Source organism: Trachinotus anak, unplaced genomic scaffold (genome assembly GCF_046630095.1).
Source record: "Trachinotus anak isolate AG129_WGS33_773 ecotype Australia unplaced genomic scaffold, CSIRO_AGI_Tana_v1 ptg000010l, whole genome shotgun sequence".
NCBI classification, from domain to species: domain Eukaryota; kingdom Metazoa; phylum Chordata; class Actinopteri; order Carangiformes; family Carangidae; genus Trachinotus; species Trachinotus anak.
In genome coordinates this window covers 28,256,746-28,269,304 of record NW_027273861.1, presented here as the reverse complement: position 1 = coordinate 28,269,304, position 12,559 = coordinate 28,256,746, and the positions used below count along the sequence as shown (strand labels likewise).

Genomic DNA, 12,559 nt, shown 5'->3' with positions numbered 1-12,559 from the left:
CCCAACACCTACAACAACCGCTGCTCCAACAACAACTACAACAACTGCCCCAGCAACAACAACCTCCACCTCTGCAACACAATCAGCCACAACTACAACTGCTGCCAGTGATGCCTGTTGTATCCGACTGGGTGTGATCCATCTGCTGCTTGGACTCCTTGTCTTTAGCCTCTATTAGAACACAAAGACATGGACGAAGCACATTTAAATATTTTATTTAAAACATTTTTATTAAACTATTTATTTTATTCTATTTTCGTATAATCTTAGTTTATTTATTATTGATCTTATTTATTAACTTATAATTTTACAGGCGTCTTCACACTGAATTCTGACTGGTGGATGTGTGAAACTCAATTTTGCTTTTCTGTACACCAAAAAATGACAAATAAAGAAATCTTGAATATCTTGAAATCTTGGAGCCACAGGAAAGGAGGTCACAGGAAATCCACATTTAGGAAAAAGAGAAAAGAATGTGGGCGAAGCTGAGGTGGGATGAGAAGGCACAGGTGCAATAGACACACACATAACCACAAAACAGAGTGAAAAAGATTTTATTTACAGATTTTATTTATTTGGTACATACTAGCTGGGGATTAATCTATCGAATGCTATAACATCATTTAATAGTTAAGTATTGTTTCAAACTGTAGTAATAAGACTGAAATAAATGAAAGAATGAAAATGCTGAGCTCTTGTCTTGTTGTGTTGTTTTAAATGTTTAGTTTTGTCATTAATGATCATTAATGATATAAATACACACATAAAAATACACAGATATTCAGTATAGCTTACAATAAAGATGCTGCAGAAAATGTTGAGCAACATGTTGATGTGAAACCCATGAGTGTGGACCACACCCCTCTGCAAACGTTTTATTTCAGTCTCAGCTACACACCTGTAAAGGTATGTGACTGCATCATGTAGGTTGTGACGCTGTCATGCTGATAAAATCTGTTCATGGACAGACATATAAACATCTACTGAAGGACTCAAAATCACTGCTGTGGTAGATCCTGGGTCTGTGTTTTCTTTCAGAAACGGGTAAAAACAAACAAAAAAAAAACCCAAGTGGTTATTTGACTTTCATTTTAAAATACAAATATTTAAATTGGTATAAGAAGAAAACATTTCATGGCCTCACAGTGTCAGAGCCCCTTCATTGTTATTGAGCAAACTGGTAACAATCAGATTTGACAATTAATTTCTTTTTTTTTCTGACATTGTCTATATATATTCTTAATCATAGATCTATCAGTTCCTCTATATTTTTCTGCTATTGACAGAGTTCAAACTATTTAACGTGGCCACATAGCTCTTTATTTAAACCCTATACATGTCATTTGTCCTCGCTAATTAAGGTTTTTGAAATGCCTTTCAATGTTTTTTTGGAGACTGTTGTTGTTTGCCTCTCTTTTTTTATGGAGATGGTCTTTTTACCTGAGGTGTAGCAATATTGTATGGGCCAATATGTTTGCCACATTTGTCTATAACATCCATATAATCCAGAAAAGGTTTGTTAGACTAGCTACATTTTCAAAGTCCAGGGAACCATCAACATCTCTATTACATAAATTTAAAATATTAACCATTTATGATATTAACAGTCTACAAACGTGTAGATATAACCCCAAGTTTATGCATTAGTGAGGGACAAGATGGTTATTTCTTTGTTTTGTTTTATAAGAAAATATTAAATTGTCAAAAATCCCAAGTGTCCTGTACCGTAATTGTTTCATATCGTAGTAAAGGGCACAACTTAAATACAAATACGACATGCAGCAAGAGGTTGTTTTCTACTTCCTGTCTCGCACACTTATGGAGGCAATGTACTTTTATGTACAGAGGAATGAAAATATGGAATAGTTTGCCATCAAATATTTCACATTTTTATTCATGATTAAATGATAATTAATGATTTTGTTTTTCATTTTTTAACCTCAATTTATTCATGTTTGGCTTCAGCCACTGTATATGCTGCTTTTAGTTTTTTGAGCTGTATCAAATGTTTTACTGATTGTATCAATATAGCGTGGACACTTGTCATTGTTATTATTGTTACTTGTAGTTTTGCTGTTGTTTGTTTTTGTCATTATTTTATTGTTCCATTTTGTCTTGGATTTTAATTTACATGATTGTTTTACATTACGATTTACTTGAATGGACTCCAGGAAGAGTAGTTGTTACTTTGGTGGTGGCTGATGGGGACCCAAATACATAAAAAATGAAAAGAAAAAAATGTAAATGTATTTGATTGACAAAGCAAGATTTCAAGACAGAAATTTACCATAATGTTTCCAACAATTATAATATAAGGATTCTAAAATACATTTTTCCCATCACACCAACAGAGGGTAGTATTCAATGAAATATAGAGGTGTACAACTGTGGAACACCAACATACACTTGGGAGACATCTCACCCTCAAGACCTGTTTTCAAAAGAAAATTTAAAGTGGCATTATTTTTTCTTTCTTTTTCTAAATCTATTTCCATCTAAGATATTTATTTACAAAAATACAGCACAACAGTCTTTGTCTGTAAATTCTGGACTTATTTCCAATACTGAGGCAGCAGGGGTCAGGATGGGATTTTAATGCCTCTACACCTGAGACATTTTCTTTTCAGGTTGTCCGTTTGTACGTCCCATCCTCGAGAACGTAATATCTCATTAACGCCCTGAGGGAATTCACAGGTTGGTGGAGGCCAACAACCAACAGGCAGTAATTCTAGTTGTTTGTGATCTACTTTTACGTTCCCTCATAGTACATTTTACATCACCTAGAAATAGGTGCCACATTCCCGTCAATCTACAAAGGTACTTGCAGCTGTATTATGATTTAGTATTATGCATGACACCGCCCCTGGATGACGACAGCATGAGGGGCTGGCTCAGGCGAACGCCATACCTGTATAGTTGTTCAGTGTCTCTGCTATTTTTGAGGCGTGACACATGGCTCCCAGCAAAAATAGACAGGGAAAAGATCTGTTGATGTCATATTGACATCATGCCAGCAACAATGCATGGAATTCACACCTTTCACTATTGTTGTCTATGTCTAGGCTGAATCTGAATATGACACAGATGTGAAAAAATATATAGTTTGTTTTTTGTTTTTTTTTGACAATTTTAGCAGCTGCTTGTGGAGACATTGAAATCTTACTGAGCTGGCAGTAGCAGCAATGCAGAAGAGATGCAGTCAGTGTGAAAACAACAGAGAGGCACTCAGTGTGTGATATTAAGAGGCAAACAAATGAGACCTAGAGAAGTAGAAAAGTGAACTATGGACAAAAAGCCAAATCAATAAATTAATTAATTCATTAACTTGCCAGAAAGCAGTAGAGAGAGAGAACAAATAAATTCATTCTCATTTAAATGTGGAATTTAAAATGTCTAACTTCATACTTCTGGTTCACAATCCTGAACAAATAAACACTGATGAAACTAAAAGGGTGTGAAAAGGTGTGATGTTTTTCCACCTAACAAAGGAGGAGATGACTATCTGAGCTCATGATGTAAAAATGGTAACACACACCCAATCCCTGACGTTCATACACATGCATCTGTCGCACAAGTCATAGATTTGTTCAACACCTGTAGAGTATATAAAGTGTAGCGGTGCTGATAAGGTGCAGTGTCACCATCCAGGAAAACTGATCTGCAGAACTCACCTGTTCATCATGATGAAGCTGATCCTCTCTCTCACTCTCATCCCGGCGCTCTGCAGCACAGGTAACATCACTGATTCTTACATGAGAGTTTCTGCAGGTGATACACCACCTAATTTAAAACAGTTAACAAGTCCTAAAAAAAGTTGTGTCCTCATCGTCTGATGAGCTATTTTTTATGAAGAAATAGTAAACTAAATAATAGCGGATTATTACTTTTAATTAACCAGAACTACTTTCATATCATTGAAAATATGATATAAGACTTTATTGATCCCCAGAGGGAAAATTCACATGCTACAGCAGTGCAAGAAAAAATCTAAATAGATAAGAAACAGATAAATAACTAAACAATCAGAGTCTAACAGTGTATATTAGACACTTTAAATCATTTTTAAACATTACAACCATTATGTCTTAAAATATCTGTGATCAACAGCTACAATTATGAGAACATTTTTGACCCTGTAACCCTAAAGACCTCTAATATTTAATATGACCTTTTTTCCCTATTTTTCTCCTCATTGCAGCTGCAGCACTTGTGTGTCAAACTTGCACAGATGATCAATGTTCAAGCACAGCACCAGTTCCATGTTCCTCAGAGACGGCGTGTGTAACAGCCTCCATTAACGGTAATCTTTTCTTCATGTTGTCTATTACTTTTCAGTCAAATACATGTGCTGCAAAGTTATGTGTGTTTTCCATCAACATGAACTAACTGCACTTTGTCTCTGCAGCTGTTTCATCTGGAACTCCATTTCAGCAAATCTTCAAGGCGTGTGCATCACCCTCCTTGTGTCCAGCTCCAGGCTCTCAGACATTTTCAGTGAACTTGGGTGTTCAAAGTGCAGTTGCATCTGCTCAGTGCTGCAACACAGATAACTGCAACTCTGCAACTCTACCTTGTAAGTACAGATGAATGACTTCTTTATGATCTTATCTCAGACAAGCTGATATACATAAGGGAAGAATATTAGAATCCTTCTTCCAACATGTTCTGTTTTTATTTTGTGATACTTCAATGTTCTGTCGTTCTCATATAAATGATGTTGTGTCTGTTCTGTTTCAGTCCCTGCTCCTCAGTCAACTAACACCCTGTCGTGTTTGACTTGTGACCCCGCCACCTCTCAGTGCACCAATACATTACAGTGTAGTGGAGTGGAGGACCAGTGCTTTCAAGCAAGTTGTGAGTCTTCATGTTGTTTACTCTGACAAAGATTGTCTCCTAATCTCTTCTACTAGGATGTAAGTGATGAGATACATTTATCAAGTTCTGACCTTGAGGGCAATTTTAATGCACTTTTACTCACATCTCTTGGTCTATTCTATGTTATTTTTGTCCTTCTAATCCATAACTTTTCAGAGGTCAGCATTTTACTTTTTACTACACAATATTTGTATGACAGCTATTGTGACAACAGATTAAGATTATAACATTGTTTTAGTGTGACAGGTTTAAAGAGTAAGAGTAATTAAAAATAAATAAATAAATAAAACTTCATCTCAACCAGTTACAAATCAAAGTGAGTGATTCTGTGAGGGCTGAGGTAACCGATTATTTTCAGTATCAGTTAATCTGGTTGTTATTTTGTCAGTTAAGGGACACGAGCTGTAACACCAATCAACATGTTGATGTTCTCAGTAGTTATTACTGCATGAATACTCGCAGAACCCAGTACTCAGGGGTTGGAACACACCCATCTTTGGCCTTGATGTCTCAAACACACACCTGTAGTTTCGTGATTGTATCTTAAAGAGTTGTGACGCTATCACGGTGGCTAAATCTGTCCACGAACAGACATTGAAGGTGATGATATCAACTCAGTTGTTTTGTCCAAACTTGAGAGGTATTCAAGTTACAGTTCAAGTTATGTGAATTATTTTAAAAATGCACACTTACACCACACCTGCACCACCACTGACAGTCACTAGGTCCTGGAGAACACTTGTACATCACTGCAACAAAATAAGACATTCAACCACTTGATGTCAGCAAAAACAAGATTTTCCACATGATGTTGTTACTTGTAAAGTGAAAGATCTGAACAATTCTCCCTGAAATTAATTATCTGACAATAACTGAATTGAATTTGTACAATAACACAGTGATTTTTCATCTGCAGTGACGAGTGGATCCACCACTTCTGCAGCCTTTGGCTGCGCATCTACGAACCTGTGTGCAGCTGCTGCTGGCCTGGGAAGCCTCCCATTCCTGCAAAATGTTGGGAACATCACCAGTGGACCAGCCTGCTGTGGGACCAGTTTGTGTAATACTGTAGCAACAACAACTGCCCCACCAACAACAACAACGATTGCTCCAACAACAACAACAACTGCCCCAACAACAACAACAACAACAACTGCTGCCCCAACAACAACAACAACAACTGCTGCCCCAACAACAACAACAACAACTACAACTGCTGCCAGTGATGCCTGTTGTATCCGACTGGGTGTGATCCATCTGCTGCTTGGACTCCTTGTCTTTAGCCTCTATTAGAACACAAAGACATGGACGAAGCACATTTAAATATTTTATTTAAAATATTTTATTAAACTATTTATTTTATTCTATTTTCGTATAATCTTAGTTTATTTGTTATTGATCTTATTTATTAACTTATAATTTTACAGGCTTCTTCGCACTGAATTCTGACTGGTGGATGTGTGAAACTCAATTTTGCTTTTCTGTACACCAAAAAATGACAAATAAAGAAATCTTGAATATCTTGAAATCTTGGAGCCACAGGAAAGGAGGTCACAGGAAATCCACATTTAGGAAAAAGAGAAAAGAATGTGGGCGAAGCTGAGGTGGGATGAGAAGGCACAGGTGCAATAGACACACACATAACCACAAAACAGAGTGAAAAAGATTTTATTTACAGATTTTATTTATTTGGTACATACTAGCTGGGGATTAATCTATCGAATGCTATAACATCATTTAATAGTTAAGTATTGTTTCAAACTGTAGTAATAAGACTGAAATAAATGAAAGAATGAAAATGCTGAGCTCTTGTCTTGTTGTGTTGTTTTAAATGTTTAGTTTTGTCATTAATGATCATTAATGATATAAATACACACATAAAAATACACAGATATTCAGTATAGCTTACAATAAAGATGCTGCAGAAAATGTTGAGCAACATGTTGATGTGAAACCCATGAGTGTGGACCACACCCCTCTGCAAACGTTTTATTTCAGTCTCAGCTACACACCTGTAAAGGTATGTGACTGCATCATGTAGGTTGTGATGCTGTCATGCTGATAAAATCTGTTCATGGACAGACATATAAACATCTACTGAAGGACTCAAAATCACTGCTGTGGTAGATCCTGGGTCTGTGTTTTCTTTCAGAAACGGGTAAAAACAAAACAAAAAAAACCCCAAGTGGTTATTTGACTTTCATTTTAAAATACAAATATTTAAATTGGTATAAGAAGAAAACATTTCATGGCCTCACAGTGTCAGAGCCCCTTCATTGTTATAGAGCAAACTGGTAACAATCAGATTTGACAATTAATTTCTTTTTTTTTCTGACATTGTCTATATATATTCTTAATCATAGATCTATCAGTTCCTCTATATTTTTCTGCTATTGACAGAGTTCAAACTATTTAACGTGGCCACATAGCTCTTTATTTAAACCCTATACATGTCATTTGTCCTCGCTAATTAAGGTTTTTGAAATGCCTTTCAATGTTTTTTTGGAGACTGTTGTTGTTTGCCTCTCTTTTTTTATGGAGATGGTCTTTTTACCTGAGGTGTAGCAATATTATATGGACCAATATGTTTGCCACATTTGTCTATAACATCCATATAATCCAGAAAAGGTTTGTTAGACTAGCTACATTTTCAAAGTCCAGGGAACCATCAACATCTCTATTACATAAATTTAAAATATTAACCATTTATGATATTAACAGTCTACAAACGTGTAGATATAACCCCAAGTTTATGCATTAGTGAGGGACAAGATGGTTATTTCTTTGTTTTGTTTTATAAGAAAATATTAAATTGTCAAAAATCCCAAGTGTCCTGTACCGTAATTGTTTCATATCGTAGTAAAGGGCACAACTTAAATACAAATACGACATGCAGCAAGAGGTTGTTTTCTACTTCCTGTCTCGCACACTTATGGAGGCAATGTACTTTTATGTACAGAGGAATGAAAATATGGAATAGTTTGCCATCAAATATTTCACATTTTTATTCATGATTAAATGATAATTAATGATTTTGTTTTTCATTTTTTAACCTCAATTTATTCATGTTTGGCTTCAGCCACTGTATATGCTGCTTTTAGTTTTTTGAGCTGTATCAAATGTTTTACTGATTGTATCAATATAGCGTGGACACTTGTCATTGTTATTATTGTTACTTGTAGTTTTGCTGTTGTTTGTTTTTGTCATTATTTTATTGTTCCATTTTGTCTTGGATTTTAATTTACATGATTGTTTTACATTACGATTTACTTGAATGGACTCCAGGAAGAGTAGTTGTTACTTTGGTGGTGGCTGATGGGGACCCAAATACATAAAAAATGAAAAGAAAAAAATGTAAATGTATTTGATTGACAAAGCAAGATTTCAAGACAGAAATTTACCATAATGTTTCCAACAATTATAATATAAGGATTCCAAAATACATTTTTCCCATCACACCAACAGAGGGTAGTATTCAATGAAATATAGAGGTGTACAACTGTGGAACACCAACATACACTTGGGAGACATCTCACCCTCAAGACCTGTTTTCAAAAGAAAATTTAAAGTGGCATTATTTTTTCTTTCTTTTTCTAAATCTATTTCCATCTAAGATATTTATTTACAAAAATACAGCACAACAGTCTTTGTCTGTAAATTCTGGACTTATTTCCAATACTGAGGCAGCAGGGGTCAGGATGGGATTTTAATGCCTCTACACCTGAGACATTTTCTTTTCAGGTTGTCCGTTTGTACGTCCCATCCTCGAGAACGTAATATCTCATTAACGCCCTGAGGGAATTGACAGGTTGGTGGAGGCCAACAACCAACAGGCAGTAATTCTAGTTGTTTGTGATCTACTTTTACGTTCCCTCATAGTACATTTTACATCACCTAGAAATAGGTGCCACATTCCCGTCAATCTACAAAGGTACTTGCAGCTGTATTATGATTTAGTATTATGCATGACACCGCCCCTGGATGACGAAAGCATGAGGGGCTGGCTCAGGCGAACGCCATACCTGTATAGTTGTTCAGTGTCTCTGCTATTTTTGAGGCGTGACACATGGCTCCCAGCAAAAATAGACAGGGAAAAGATCTGTTGATGTCATATTGACATCATGCCAGCAACAATGCATGGAATTCACACCTTTCACTATTGTTGTCTATGTCTAGGCTGAATCTGAATATGACACAGACGTGAAAAAATATATAGTTTGTTTTTTGTTTTTTTTTGACAATTTTAGCAGCTGCTTGTGGAGATATTGAAATCTTACTGAGCTGGCAGTAGCAGCAATGCAGAAGAGATGCAGTCAGTGTGAAAACAACAGAGAGGCACTCAGTGTGTGATATTAAGAGGCAAACAAATGAGACCTAGAGAAGTAGAAAAGTGAACTATGGACAAAAAGCCAAATCAATAAATTAATTAATTCATTAACTTGCCAGAAAGCAGTAGAGAGAGAGAACAAATAAATTCATTCTCATTTAAATGTGGAATTTAAAATGTCTAACTTCATACTTCTGGTTCACAATCCTGAACAAATAAACACTGATGAAACTAAAAGGGTGTGAAAAGGTGTGATGTTTTTCCACCTAACAAAGGAGGAGATGACTATCTGAGCTCATGATGTAAAAATGGTAACACACACCCAATCCCTGACGTTCATACACATGCATCTGTCGCACAAGTCATAGATTTGTTCAACACCTGTAGAGTATATAAAGTGTAGCGGTGCTGATAAGGTGCAGTGTCACCATCCAGGAAAACTGATCTGCAGAACTCACCTGTTCATCATGATGAAGCTGATCCTCTCTCTCACTCTCATCTGGGCGCTCTGCAGCACAGGTAACATCACTGATTCTTACATGAGAGTTTCTGCAGGTGATACACCACCTAATTTAAAACAGTTCTAAAAAAAGTTGTGTCCTCATCATCTGATGAGCTATTTTTTATGAAGAAATAGTAAACTAAATAATAGCGGATTATTACTTTTAATTAACCTGAACTACTTTCATATCATTGAAAATATGATATAAGACTTTATTGATCCCCAGAGGGAAAATTCACATGCTACAGCAGTGCAAGAAAAAATCTAAATAGATAAGAAACAGATAAAGAACTAAACAATCAGAGTCTAACAGTGTATATTAGACACTTTAAATCATTTTTAAACATTACAACCATTATGTCTTAAAATATCTGTGATCAACAGCTACAATTATGAGAACATTTTTGACCCTGTAACCCTAAAGACCTCTAATATTTAATATGACCTTTTTTCCTATTTTTCTCCTCATTGCAGCTGCAGCACTTGTGTGTCAAACTTGCACAGATGATCAATGTTCAAGCACAGCACCAGTTCCATGTTCCTCAGAGACGGCGTGTGTAACAGCCTCCATTAACGGTAATCTTTTCTTCATGTTGTCTATTACTTTTCAGTCAAATACATGTGCTGCAAAGTTATGTGTGTTTTCCATCAACATGAACTAACTGCACTTTGTCTCTGCAGCTGTTTCATCTGGAACTCCATTTCAGCAAATCTTCAAGGCGTGTGCATCGCCCTCCTTGTGTCCAGCTCCAGGCTCTCAGACATTTTCAGTGAACTTGGGTGTTCAAAGTGCAGTTGCATCTGCTCAGTGCTGCAACACAGATAACTGCAACTCTGCAACTCTACCTTGTAAGTGCAGATGAATGACTTCTTTATGATCTTATCTCAGACAAGCTGATATACATAAGGGAAGAATATTGGAATCCTTCTTCCAACATGTTCTGTTTTTATTTTGTGATACGTCAATGTTCTGTCATCCTCATATAAATGATGTTGTGTCTGTTCTGTTTCAGTCCCTGCTCCTCAGTCAACTAACACCCTGTCGTGTTTGACTTGTGACCCCGCCACCTCTCAGTGCACCAATACATTACAGTGTAGTGGAGTGGAGGACCAGTGCTTTCAAGCAAGTTGTGAGTCTTCATGTTGTTTACTCTGACAAAGATTGTCTCCTAATCTCTTCTACTAGGATGTAAGTGATGAGATACATTTATCAAGTTCTGACCTTGAGGGCAATTTAATGCACTTTTTCTCACATCTCTTGGTCTATTCTATGTTATTTTTGTCCTTCTAATCCATAACCTTTCAGAGGTCAGCATTTTACTTTTTACTACACTATATTTGTATGACAGCTATTGTGACTACAGATTAAGATTATAACATCGTTTTAGTGTGACAGGTTTAAAGAGTAAGAGTAATTAAAAATAAATAAATAAATAAAACTTCATCTCAACCAGTTACAAATCAAAGTGAGTGATTCTGTGAGGGCTGAGGTAACCGATTATTTTCAGTATCAGTTAATCTGGTTGTTATTTTGTCAGTTAAGGGACACGAGCTGTAACACCAATCAACATGTTGATGTTCTCAGTAGTTATTACTGCATGAATACTCGCAGAACCCAGTACTCAGGGGTTGGAACACACCCATCTTTGGCCTTGATGTCTCAAACACACACCTGTAGTTTCGTGATTGTATCTTAAAGAGTTGTGACGCTATCACGGTGGCTAAATCTGTCCACGAACAGACATTGAAGGTGATGATATCAACTCAGTTGTTTTGTCCAAACTTGAGAAGTATTCAAGTTACAGTTCAAGTTATGTGAATTATTGTGAAAATGCACACTTACACCACACCTGCACCACCACTGACAGTCACTAGGTCCTGGAGAACACTTGTACATCACTGCAACAAAATGAGACATTCAACCACTTGATGTCAGCAAAAACAAGATTTTCCACATGATGTTGTTACTTGTAAAGTGAAAGATCTGAACAATTCTCCCTGAAATTAATTATCTGACAATAACTGAATTGAATTTGTACAATAACACAGTGATTTTTCATCTGCAGTGACGAGTGGATCCACCACTTCTGCAGCCTTTGGCTGCGCATCTACGAACCTGTGTGCAGCTGCTGCTGGCCTGGGAAGCCTCCCATTCCTGCAAAATGTTGGGAACATCACCAGTGGACCAGCCTGCTGTGGGACCAGTTTGTGTAATACTGTAGCAACAACAACTGCCCCACCAACAACAACAACTACTGCCCCAACAACAACAACAACTACTGCCCCAACAACAACAACAACAACAACTGCTGCCCCAACAACAACAACAACTGCTGCCCCAACAACAACAACTGCTGCCCCAACGACAACAACAGCTGCTGCCCCAACAACAACAGCAGCTGCTCAAACAACAACAACTGCTGCCCCAACAACAACAACAACTGCCCCAACAACAACAACTGCCCCAACAACAACAACAACAACCGCTGCTCCAGCAACAACAACAACTGCTGCCCCAACAACAACAACTGCCCCAACAACAACAACAGCTGCCCCAACAACAACAACAGTTGCCCCAACAACAACTGCTGCCCCAACAACAACTACAACAACCGCTGCCCCAACAACAACAACTGCTGCCCCAACAACTACAACAACTGCCCCAACAACCACAACAACTGCCCCAACAACAACTGCTGCCCCAACAACAACTACAACAACCGCTGCTCCAACAACAACAACAACTACTGCCCCAACAACAACAACAGCTGCTCCAACAACAACAACACCAACAACTGCAGCCCCAACAACAACAACAACTGCCCCAACAACAACAACAGCTGCCCCAACAACAA

General features: G+C 37.1%; 1 long non-coding RNA gene across 1 annotated transcript; it reads left to right on the top strand.

The window, feature by feature from the left end:
- The first annotated feature begins 9,297 nt into the window (after positions 1–9,297).
- LOC139626624 (uncharacterized) lies at positions 9,298–12,131 on the top strand. The gene is made up of 5 exons (XR_011692363.1): positions 9,298–9,721; positions 10,179–10,280; positions 10,386–10,553; positions 10,718–10,834; positions 11,771–12,131. It is a non-coding gene; the product is annotated as an uncharacterized lncRNA (long non-coding RNA).
- The last annotated feature ends 428 nt before the right edge of the window (positions 12,132–12,559 follow it).